Here is a 13267-nt window from a genome sequence, read left to right on the forward strand (position 1 = left end):
AAGATCAAGCTGCACATACTTTGACGCGCCGCCGGTGCGATCGCCGGTGATAGACGCCCCCAAACCCGAGACTCTGGCGCAGTTTTCGTCGATATTATCAGGGTGGCGCAGTAAATACAATTTGGCGCACTTTGGCGCAGGAGTGGAATCACTGAGTGAAAGAAATTATTAAACATCTGAACTTGTACACCAGAACACACTTCCAAACAACGATTCTGCAGTAATTATTACAACAGAGTGCCCCTAAATAAGGCGCAATTGACGAAATAACTGAGCAATACCTTGTGGTCAGGACATTCGCTCTGACAGCGCGCCAAGCGGCCACCACTGCAGTGCATTGTCATTAAACGAGCTGCGATACACAATGCCATATTTGTTTAAGCGTACGTCTTGCCCAAAATGAGCCCCCGAGCTATATTTTCATGAATATATGTCGTGCGCTCATTTGTCGTCGTCTGCCGGTCTTTGATTGCGGCACATTGAGGCGCCGGCCACACCGGAAGCCCAGCGGCACAAACGTGGTCGCCGGATCCACTTTGGAAATTCGCCGCAATCAAGTATTTATCGTTATCGCGCTTTAAAAAAAGGATACCTAAAAACGCTCGGCCGCCTGCACTAGCTTACACGCATTACCAGCCACATAGGTGACAAAGAGCACGAACAATCGCCTTTTATTAAATGGCAGTGTGCGCGTTTATAAAGCATGATAATAAGCACAACCGAACATTTTCCACAAGATAGTCTTGCAGTGCAACGAATAAAATTTCAAGCAAGCAAAACAAATAGACCTTGCTTACCTTTCGAGAGCGCCATGACGCATCGGCAGCTGTCTGGGCGCAGAATGCTGCCAGCAATGGAACGGCCGCGGAGTACACACGAGGAATTGCTAACTGCACGTGCTACGGGTAGTTACACCATCGCTAGCGTTGCCACTGATCGCTCCGTGCCATGCTCCGTGCATTTGATAACGAATTGGATTGTGTCGTATGTCGCAACGTTTATGGCGCCATTAGAGAGTTATCGTTTAGCGGGCTAGTGGAATAGTGGGATCGAAATGCGCATGCGCAGTACGCTAAGCGACCCGTAGCGTTTACAGTACGCACGCTATTTTTCAGATTTAGCGTTATCGTGTTTGCGTAGTTAACGTAGCGTACATAAAACATGGCGGCGGTTTTGGACGCCGGCTTCAAACTGAATTTTGCGTTGATGTGGACGGATTCACTTCTTTCACACAAGCGACTGCGTAGAATGGCTTCTCTTGCCTTGAGGTAGCTTCGACGCCCGAATATTACGGATAACTTGAAGTGCTTTTTGACATCTCTTCCAATTTCGAACGTCCTAACTAGGAGATCGGTGTAAACAAATCTGCAAATAAAAAATTTCGCTTCGTGGTTCACATTTACTTGCCTTTATTGTTACTAAGAAAAGTAGTAATATTGCTGCCTGCGGGGATACAGGCGACCATTCTCAGTTTTCTTTCTTTTCGCGTTTTTTAACGCACTCACCCTCCGCTAGATGGCAACACCATCACAGCTTGGGCACGTAAAGGCTATCCCGCTAAACTAAAACGCGATGTCCACAACCAACGTTTGCGGCACGGTAACGCTATTCCCTTAACCGCCGCTATGGCGCTAACGCTAAGCTATAACTGTCTATCAACAAATACGGCAGCTCAGCGTACGAGATGGCGGCCATGACGTACTGCTGCTCACGAAGCGAGCTGTCCGCGAAACATTAGTTTCGGTTGCGAAACCACATTGTGGCGCAGCAATGGCGCAAATTATGCAAAAAAGACCGTTTTGGAGCAGTACGGAGCAGTAATAATGAGTTGGCGCAGGTAGGCGCAATTGGCGCAGGTTTCCCACCACTGCGCCGCGGCATGAAAGCGATTCCCACAACGCGTGCGATCTGCCGAATTTTTTCAAGTGTATTGTTTTTTTATACTCTTCTCAGTTCCTTGTATTTTGGGGTTTGTTATCAGCAGGGCGGGCTGACGTCTTTGCATGCATTGGCGACGACCGGCTGCCTTTGCAGACCGGTGTAGGGTAAATTAAGGAGAGGAGGATGTGGGCATCCGAGGAGCGCCCTCTGCGGGGGCATATCGCCGTGCTGCTAATGCTTTTCCTCTCCCGTTCTCCCGCGACGGCAAGTGGCACCATCTTGCGCTACGCACCGGCTCTCGTGGTGGAGCTGCGCGCGGTCTCGGAGCCGCGAGATTTGGCGTGACTGAGGCACGTGCGCGCCGGGACGAACTCTCTCTCTCTCTCTTTCCTAGGACGGCGCTGGGTAAGTACGTGTTTCCTTCTGGTCCGACGTCCCCTTTGGGAATCGCCGGACTGCAGTCTGCCTGGGTGCCTCGGTGGGCGTGTTTACCTGAATGTTAGCTCCTGTTCTGTACGTTAAGTCAAGGAGCGGTGCCTAGTGCTCGTGCCTGGTAGTACCACGCCGAGCTGCACTTGCCGGAGGCCCACGCGTACGGAGATTTGCCCTAGCTCTCGCGACCAGGCCCAGTGGTCATCGCGAGAGTGTGCAGCATAGCCGCGAGGGACCTTTTCACGAGCGGCGTGTCAGAGCATCAGAGCTCGCCATTGCCAGCTGCGACGTGCTCGCGTTTCCGCCTGGGTGGACCGTCCACGCGGGAAGCCCGTTGCTTCCCCGTGTCCTGGGAACAGACGCTGTGCTGCATGTTGGGGTGCCGCAAAAGGCAAGTAACTATTTCTGTATATGTTGCTATTAGATGCGAAGCATCTTATAGCGGAGTTCAAACCGGTGGTGGTGGTGTGCGGCGTGACCACGCTTACTGCGCATGCGCATTCCCTCTCCACACACCTCTTCACTCACCCTCTCCCCTCCCCACTACTCCTCTCTACTTTTCCTCTCCCCTACCCCTCTCCTCTCTTCCTCTGAAACGCAGGCTAGACATGCCGAAATTCCCTCCTGCGCTACGCCGCGGTGAGCAGCGCATGCGCATGCCCTCCCACTCTCTCTCCTCTCCTACGCTGCCGCCCTCTCGCGCGCCTGTCGACCGCGTTCCCCGCTCGCCCTGTGAGAATTAACGGCCAGGCTAGAGGGAAGACAAGACGCGCGTAGCGTTCCTCTTCGCGTTCCACGACGCGAGGTCGGTAGCATGCCCAACGAACGCCAACGGAACGCGATCGTGCAAGTGCTCCGGCTTCGCATCGCCTCATGGTCCCCTTTAGCGGGAAATGGTGTAATTTTAACGCGATAGCGTTAGAGAGCTCGTGTCGCAGAAATTCCGCCGTCGGTGTCGGCACCGTTGGTTGTGAGCGAAAAATCGAGAAAGAAGCAAATAAAATAAAGAATAAAAACTTCGGTCCCATTGAGGACCGAACCCGGGCCGTTCGTGTGGCAAGCAGGTGTCCTACCATAAAGCCACGATGTTACTTACAGCTGCTTCGGAAAAAAACACTACATAAATGTCATGTAGTGGAAGGAATTTCCTTAACGCATTTTGTTCGACAGGTGTCACGACGAAAACGAGCCCATTCGACGATTTGTAGGCGCATTTGGGAGGCCATCAAACTATGTCGAAAAAGGCCGGGATAGTGCAGCCATCGCCGCTAAAAACACACACGAACTTTCCAACAGCTCTAAAAATGGACAACTATGTCCATCTAGCGGAAAACATATCAACAAGCAAACAGCAAACGCTAGATAATGTGCTGCCATCTGTGAGGCATTGTGAGACTCTTCATGGCCGCCGAGCTGGCGAGCGCGCGGCGTGTATCTTGGAGGCCATGCGACTCTTGCTTTAGATCAAAAACCTGTACCATTCGCGCGCGCGCGCGCGTGTGTGTGTAACAATACACATTAATAAGTATGCACTTAGTGGTTGAACTGCGCACTAGGGGCCGGATTTCGCTATTGCGTTCAACTCTTAAAGGCAAAGCTTAAGGGTCCCCCAATTTTTTATTGCGATAGCAATTATATGGACAGTCTCGGCTGGATTTTGCCGTCGCCGCCGACATGCACCGTATATGTATATATATATATATATATATATATATAAAAGCCCCAAAGAAAAAAAAATTCGGCAGATCCCACGTACCGTGGGAGTCGATGTTATGCGAAGCATGCGGCGGGTAGGTGACTGTGGCGTAACTTTTTTTACTGAGCGACACGTTACAAAATGACGCTAAAGATTTGTATAAATTTTATACGCACACATATACATGTTGAAGAGCCGCATATGTGTTATATAACCTGTTGTTCACGGTTGGGTAACGCTGCCAATGGCAACGGGGGTATTACCAACACCAGAAGCATTATCGATGGAGGCGATAATGTATGAGGCCCGTGTACTTAGATTTAGGTGCACGTTAAAGAACCCCAGATGGTCAAAATTTCCGGAGCCCTCCACTACGGCGTCTCTCATAATCATATCGTGGTTTTGGGACGTTAAACCCCAGATATTATTATATACCAACACCAGAAGCGGTAAGCTGATATGTAGTGCTTACACGTGTCCCGAGAACGCACGCATGTTTCACAAACCCGTGTGCGTGTGTGCAAGAAGTTCTTGACAGTTCTTGAACAAGGGCATCATCACCGTGATAAGTGAGCACCAGCAGCTGTTCATGACTTGTTATAGGATCCGGTCGTAATCGTGGTGACGAGGGGCCCATGTGTAGTGAAGTATGTGGTATAGTAGAGCTGTTGGAATTCATGGATGCCTCGGTCATTTCGTCGACAAATTCTGTGTCGACTGAGCCGGCGACATGTCGGAACCTTAAGCCACCCTACGCGTTGGTGAGGTATAGGCCGTCGAGGCTGGTAGGCCTGTATAGTGCTACGTAGACCAACATCAGTGGACGGTGTTTGTCGTATTCGTAGACTACCTGGGCGTATGTAGCCTGCGTAGCCTAGTCTACAAAGCGGCTGTCAATCAATCTGGCATCATCCTCGGTCAGCATGACGCCATCGCCCAGCCTCGTAAGAAATGAAGAGGACACAGCGTCGTTCTGGTGCTCGAAGTGCACTTTACGGTTCGGTGATGTGGATATCATATGTAACTTTCGTTTATGTATGCCTCCGGGATCGAGCAATGCCTCCATATAGCTTGCTGAATCATAGGAGTACAAACGTGTTTATTAGACTGCTATAAAAGCGGAGGCAACACTGGAACTACAGACGTCAATCTGATATGACGCCTGTATCGTAGGAGTACACATTGTAGGGGTATCATGCAGTGTTTATTGCTTTCTTGTAAAATTAGATAGCCAGCACCACAACCACAATTGACGTTGCACCAATATCACGCCTGCGTAGGCTGTTTTTCCAAACCAGTTCATAGACCTGGCGTGGCTCAGTGGTAGAATACCTGATTGCCACGCAGAATGCTTGGGTTCGATTCCTGCTGGGATCCTAATTTTCATTCTTTCCATTCGTTGAGTCAACGCTGCCGATGTTGGTTTTCCTTAACGCTCTAACATGTAAGTTACAAATGTCTGTTCTCGCCGTTCCTGGGTAGATATAAACTGTCGAGCACCTGTGGCGCATTCCCGTACACCGCGGCCCGTGGTAAACGGGTATGTGCCACACGTGTCTAGTGGAAAGGGTTTGACGACGTGCGCGACAGGATTTTAACGTTATTCATGTCATGACCCTCCTGCCCTCCCGTGCAAACTATGGTCTACACCATGTTAAGGAGGCGATCATGAGAGCACCCAGACGTAGGCGGCTAGATAGATAGATACGTAGATAGAAACGCTCAAAGTGCCAAAGGTTCGCTAAGAAATGTTTCGCATTTAATTCAGAAAAATGCTTCCGAAGCGCGGAATCGAAACAGGGACCTCTTGCTGCGCAGCGAGTGGCGCTATCCACTACGCACAAACGCAGATCCTCCATGTAGCTAACGGCGAGCGTTATATACACACGCTTTACCGCTAGACGGACTCAGAGACGGCAGGCGATAATAAGCGTTTCTTTATTACCAGCGAGATGGCGCTAGGAGCCCGACGGGCGCATTTAAAAGTCGTCGGCGAGCTCGCTCGCTTCTTCTTCTTATATTTGCGCATGGGAGAACCTTGCCCCTCCGCTGTCTGCTCGCGCGGTTTTCTCGTGGTGAGGGGAAGAGGAATGTTTCAAGCTTTCACCGTGATGTCCGCGCTCATGTTACGGCGCGTACGAATGTCACTCGAGCTCAGGGACGCCGCTAAACGAACAAACAGAAGATGAGCGCGAACTATCAAGTGTCACAGCTCGACACTTGAAGCACGCTAATTTCCTTCGCTGCTTCGGCCGCCTTTGCAACAGGAGCGCTGTTCAAACTGAGAGTATCCATTGGCGAGCCTCACTTCGTATAGCATTAATTTCTTGCTATCGCATTCATTGCTTCGCCCTTGCGGTGGAACTGTGACTTTTTTTCGAACACTGTGTGTTTTTGCCGCGCGGCGCTCAACGCCTTTGCCAGCTGAGCGCGCGCGGAGCGGTGCGCTACACGTGAGCAGGCGACGCTAGACGCGTCCCTGTGGCTCGCTAAGCCTCAACCCGCCGTCTTCTTCGACTGTGGTGAGTATCGAGGCTACCACAAGGTCCTGTTTTTGCTGCGGCTTCATCGAACTGCAGTCAATGTAACATTTGCTTCTCTTAGCTGCTTGCTCATTCTTGCTCAACGTTTGGTTGAAGACACCCGAGATCCCTCAAAACAGTGTTGTCGAGTGGTAGTGTTGAAAGCAGGTAGCTTGCATATTTAATATAAAAGGTTCTTGCTCAAAGTCGGAACAGTGTCTTCTCTTCGGCTGACCAGCCTGAAATGGCCCTTTCCGTGTCACCACCAATCTCGATGACTTCCTTCCAGTTGCTTGAAGACTAACGTGAACAGATTGGAGTTCTTGCCCGGTGAGGCACCGATAAGCTTCAATCCGCACAAACCGACCAAGAACGTTTTTGGAGTTTTACCAATTCTTCATACAAAACATGAACAAGTGGCTCAGAACGTTGGAAGAATTTCAAAAAGCCAACAAACAAGTCTGCCACGTTCCACAAAAAGAGTTCTGTGACAAGGTCTTTCTTGCAGTGATTTTCGCGAAAACGCTTGTAAACTACACCAGCAGTACGAGGTCCTTGCTGCACATTTAGCACCACAGATTTCAGAGCGGGATATTATTCAACGAAACGGTCGATTGCATGACCCAGTGTCAACCACCGTGAGCTCACGTGCCCAAGGAAGACACTTTCAGGCAGACCAAGGCATCTTTGCTTTTCTTTCAAAACCGCGCTTTGTACCGCAGAGTTTTTGAAAAAGTGGTAAGAGTCCTGCAAAGTTGACTCCGCATTGCTACCAAACGCATCAATCCCCTGTGCAAAACCACTATGAATTTTGTGCAAACTGCACTCTCCAATACTGAGCAGCGTCGTGTTTACATCCAGCTTGAGCTTTGTTTTTAAACACTTCATCACGTTAGGGCCGTCGCTATAGAAGCAAAGCATGTTCTTTTGAGGCAGGTCCGGGATAGCTTCTTTCACTCGTGCAAGTAACACATCTGAGGTTGCAGAACCTAAGTGAAAAGGACACAAGTGCTCTGCCACGACCTGCTGACGAACTTCAGAAAAGTATCTGGCAATGATGTCTAGCTGCTCGCATCGTTGTTCAGGAAGGGGTGTTTCATCGATTTCGAAGGTATAGTGCACGGCTTGCTTGTTAAGTTCGTCGATGACTGCTTTTTTGAAATACGGTCCAAGGCCGTCGGAAACTATGCGGGATACCTTTTTCTCCCGCAATGAAATTCTTTTGCAACTTTAGAATCTGGGAACATCAGTGGAAAAATAGATGTCGCTGTGTCTCCCCACGAATACGGCATTCCAGCAATGGCTACTCCAAGAACAAAATAGGTCTCCGCCAATCTGACTCGATCGGCTTCTGAGATTTCCGATTTTGTAGGAAGGCAGAACACCAAGAGACTGCGTCGTGGCCGGTTTATTCAGTGCTCCAAGTTTATCTCTGTGTTGCTTGCGAGCTTAAATATGTTGCTTGTTGGTTGTGTGTCGTTTGACAGCACTAACGTCATGACGGGAACAATGAATGACTTTGCTGCAAAAAATGCACGTCGCTTCGGTCTGCTGTGCACCACATGATAATGAAGTCACCAGTGCCACCTGTCTCATTTAGAACTTCTCTGTTGAGCTTGCTTTTCCGCCCTGAAAAAAAAAATTGGACAGCACATGAGTATTGTCACGGGGTCGTGAAGTCCACGGAGCGGAGACAGCAGTCGGTGCGTTCAAGATGAAAATCTTTATTTATCCGAATAGATAAAAAAATCACAGCATATCCACTGAGTGAATGATGATGAGTGGGCGAAGCTGCGGAGGTTCATCGGTAAACCGTGAATCTTCCGTGAATTCTGCCCAGTACATCATCACCGACGTGAGATCGGGCGCGTTTATACTAAAGGTTCGATGAGAGTTATGACGACTTGCAGCTCACTTTAATTTTACATGTACGTTGCGAATTTTCATTGTTTAGAAAACCATTGCTTTAGAAAACATCTGGCGTCTTTCGTTAAGCAGCTGGCGTCTTTTCCTTTTGCTTTAGAAACATCTGGCGTTCTTTCGTTTTGCTTTTAGAAAACATCTGGCGTCTTTCGTTGGTTTATTTCATCAATCAACGGCGTTCTGAACAAAATTTTTATTGTTTAATCACGCACAGGAGAAATCTCACCAGGCACTACCTTGGAGGTAAACAATGGCTGCTAATGGGAGTGAGAGACAGAAGAAGTCGGCTTTTAGCTAACACTTCTACTTCTACTAACGTTTCCTACTGGAACATGCCAATGGCTGCTAATGGAGAATGAGAGACAGAAGAATTCGGCTTTTAGTTAACGCGCACGCTGCGAATTTTTTATTGTTCAACAACGCACAGGAAAAATCTCCCACCGGCACCACCTTGGAGGTCAAGATCTGGTACTAGCGTTACGACTGGTTACGCACTACGACTACGAGGGACGAACGGGTGCCGCTTTAAGGAGCTTCGCCCCTAATAAAACCAGAAGCGGGCGTGGCAATGACCCCCTCTAAACAAACATCGGGCCGATGCTTGTGACGGAACATAGATGGGAAAAAGAACAAGTGCACAGACAAATAAATTACAATAACAAAGCAAAAACTTCAGTCCCTAGGTTCGCTAAAGCCCAAAAAACGGCTTACGGCGCACGACATGCATGACTTCAGGTCGTCCGCGGCGTCGCTGCGAGATCGTATTGCCGTCCGGGATGACCTCGTAGTCAAGAGCGCCGAGACGTCGAAGCACCTTATATGGTCTGAAGTATCGTCGAAAAAGCTTCTCGCTAAGTCCCCGTCGACGTATCGGCGTCCAGGCCCACACGCGGTCACCGGGTTGGTACTCCATGTGGTGTCGTCGAAGGTTATAGTGACGGCTGTCGAGCTTTTGCTGGTTCTTGATGCGTAGGCGAGCGAGCTGTCGAGCTTCTTCGGCGCATTGCAGATAAGTGACGATGTCGAGATTGTCTTCACCGATACTTAGGCGCGCACAAACAAGGAAAAAGGGAGGTGACGACAACACAAGCGCTTACTTCCAAATGACATTTATTTACGAAAAATGCATATTATGAACTCTTTTTTTTCACGACGTCACAAAATTGTACTGCTGATATTACGTGAACGTGCTGAGAAACTGTGTTTCTTTCGACGACAAGATAATGGACGGTGCGCTTACGCATGACTGACCCGCCTTTGCAATCAAATCCGCCTCTATTATCTCCCTCACTTCTTGGCTTCTATGTCTAGCTACCACCCTAAACATATCATAGAATGGTTTACAAGGCCTACCATTCTTCAACCCACACTCATGACAATGCACCGAAAGATTGCCATCACAATAGTTCCCCACCTTCCTCTTGTGTTCCATGAGTCTTTGGTTCAGACACCTACCATTCTGGCCGATGTAGCTGAAGCCGCATGATAATGAGACCTCGTATACTACTTCTGATAAACACGGTACAAATGGGTCGCAATGCTTGATATTGCATGGCTCTTTCTTTTTCTTAAATGGGTTCGTCATTTGGCAAAGCCGTTCTAGCTTCTCAGAAGCAGAAAGCACCACTCTGATTCGGTTCCGGTTGCCAATCTTCTTCAGGCGGTGAGATGTGTTATGCATGTACGGAACGGGGTAGCCAGGGGGGGGGGGCTTATGGGGCTTCAGCACCCCCCCCCCCCCGAAATTTTTCGTGCTCTCATACACCACCAACCAGCGGCGTCATCCGGGTGGTGGGATTTATTGGGCTTCCGCCTGATTATCATTTATTTAATTATTGATCTTTTTCTGACCCTCAAAACGTTAGCAGATGCAAGTTTGATATCGGGCTCTACACAGATGGCTCAAAAGTGGATGATGACACAAAACATCAACTGCTATAGCTTCTCCTTGGATTCCTCCGTCATGCTGTATGTTTAGGTCTATGGACGATTTTAAGCAGAAACGAAGGTTTACGTGGCTTGACTGGACCGGTACCGATGGCTTAGCTACTCAGCGCTTCAAGAGGGTGCGTTTTGCCGAGTGTGTGTCCTTTTTAGCAGAAGTGAGATTGGCAAGGGCCAACATGTGCGCACTAAGGTCCTCGTATCCAAGCCATTTCAAAAGTGGAAGCACGCCCTCGAAGTCTTCGGTGCACATGAAGTCACTAAATATCACACTGACACTCATCTGGTAGCCGATAGTTTCCTTCAAACCTTCTCAGGATGTGTGCCCAGTGTTGTTGATCAATTGGACCATGGCAGGCAAATTCAAATAAGAGAAACCCGAAGGAAGTTGCAGCCTATTGTTGAGACAGTTCTCTTTTTTGCGGGCTCTCCGTGGACATAGAGACAGTGGTCCCATGGATTTAAGCACAGCCTCCTCTACAAATACAGGCAACTTCAGAGCGCTGCTTCGCATACGCGCGGATTGTGGCGACACAGATCTAAAAAAGCATTTGGAAAGTTGCCCAAATAAGGCCTCATATTTTAGTCCAGATGTACAAAACCACATTATAGAAATCTCTGCTGCAATCATCAAGGAAAGCCTAGTCGCAAAAGTAAACGCAGCAGGCTGCTTCTCCGTACTTGCTGATGAAACGATGGATGTTGCTGGTATCGAGCATCTAACTGTTTGTGCAAAGTACCTTTATAAGGATGCGAACGGAATCGAAGAAGTGTTGTTATAGGCTTTGTGCCAATTCACGACCAAATGGCCGGGCCCTCGCCGACACCATCATAAGGCTCCTTATAGACATGGGAATTAACATGCAGCATCAGGGGCGTAGCCAAGTGGGGGGGTTGGGAGGTTCAAACCCCCCCCCCCCCCGAAATATTTCAGTTTTGCTTGCCTATATATACATGCGCACATACAAACGCACGAACGAACATACATAACGTATGGTTGAACCCCCCCCCCCCCGTCCGAAAAAAATTTCTGGCTACGCCCCTGTGCAGCATCTCCGTTGTCAAGGCTACGATGGTGCAAGTTCGATGGCCGGCGAAACAAAAGGTGTTCAAGCTGCTGTTCGTGAGAAATATCCAGCCGCACTCTATGTACTCACTGCGCGTGTCACTCCCTTAATCTAGTTGTGTGTGCGGCATGCTCCATCACAGACATCCGAAACTGTTTTGGGACTCTGAAGGCGACGTCAGTCTTTTTCCGTAAATCTTCTAGCCGCTCACACGTTTTGCGAAAAATGATAAGTTTGAGCTGTCCCGAGTCTACAAGGCAGCGCCTTTTGGGACTATGCGAAACGCGCTGGGCCGAGAAGCACGATGCAGTGCTTTCATTTGTGAGCCGCTTCGAGCCGTTGATCGCAGCACTAGAGGAGATTAAGTTTAACGGAAATGGCGAAAGTCCAGTGCAAGCAAACAGTCACTCTTTTCACCAGCGTTCCTTGTAAGCCTGCATGTGACGAAGCAGGCATTAGCACTGACTTTGCCACTGTCAAAGAAGCTGCAGACGAGGAGTATCGACATGAGCGCTGCCATTGACGACATAGAAGTGGTACAGCGGACAATTGAAAGTGACCGCAAGAACACGAATGCTGCATTCTCAAAAATATTTCCACAAGTGCAGGCATTGGCAGAAAAACTGAATGTGGAGATCACCAGCCGTCGAGCAGGTGTCTGGAAGCAAAACCTTGGGAGCAATGCATTCGAAAGCGCGGAAGAATATTTTCGCAGAACCCTGTTCATTCCGTTCATGGACCACGTACTAGCCCAGTTAAACCAACGGTTCGAAAAGCACAGGGCACTTCTAAAGGACTTTTCATTAATTGTACGATCCGCAATACCACCAATGCAAGATGATCGGGAGAAAGGAGCAGAAAATCTCCTGACCGTTTTTGCGCATGACGTCGAAACGAGGGAGAACTGCGACTATGGTGAACAAAGTGGGCGAACAAAGCAGCAAACCAGCGCCCCGGTACTGGAACCGATGCCCTCTCTCATTGCGACAGCAGGTTCTATGCAAATGTGTACAAGCTACTCCGGATTCTAGTCACCCTTCCAGTGACCACTGCCAGCGCAGAGAGAACGTTTTCAAGCATGAAGTTACTTAAGAACTACTTACGCTCCACGATGTCTGAGGAACGCATGGTTGGCCAGGCACTTCTGTACGCCCACAGAAATGTCAACATCAGCGTGTCGGAAGTCATTAACCGTTTCGCTAAACTTCCTCGCCGGGTCAACTTTGTTGTCCTTTGATACCGAGCAGGACAAAAATCAGCGCAAACGAAAGGAAAAGACATTGCTGTTCCAGAGTTCAGGTCAATGAGCCCGTAATTCTGACGCAACATTATTGTTCACCACCTTTTAAAGCCGTGAGGATTTTGTACCTTTTAGCAGTTAACACTGTGACCTAATATAAACATAAGAATACGGGCATCAGGTGGACATTACCAGCCAATCGACAGCTTCACGTTTTGAAATAGTTTCTTTCGTTATTTCTGCGCTCTTCCTTTATAGTTCTGTCCACATGGTGCGTCCGAGACAGCAGCTTGGCCCAAGGACATATCAGCTGGGCATTATGTATAGTGATCATTGCTTAGTTTCGTTTATTGATGGCACATATAAATGCACATTTGTGAAGTTTTGCGTAAGCATACTGCGCACTGTTTCCGGTGACTTATGTTTTGCACGTATTCGAGGTGTACTTTCCCATTCTTGCTTTTCCCTGGCCGCATCATTTGTGCAGAAAGATCAACATTTTGCGTAAACAATCTACATTAAAATATTTGATCTCGTCCTGGTTATTTTGTGGACTTCATTT

The sequence above is a fragment of the Rhipicephalus sanguineus genome, chromosome 3 (assembly GCF_013339695.2).
Source record: "Rhipicephalus sanguineus isolate Rsan-2018 chromosome 3, BIME_Rsan_1.4, whole genome shotgun sequence".
Classification (NCBI taxonomy): Eukaryota; Metazoa; Arthropoda; class Arachnida; order Ixodida; family Ixodidae; genus Rhipicephalus; species Rhipicephalus sanguineus.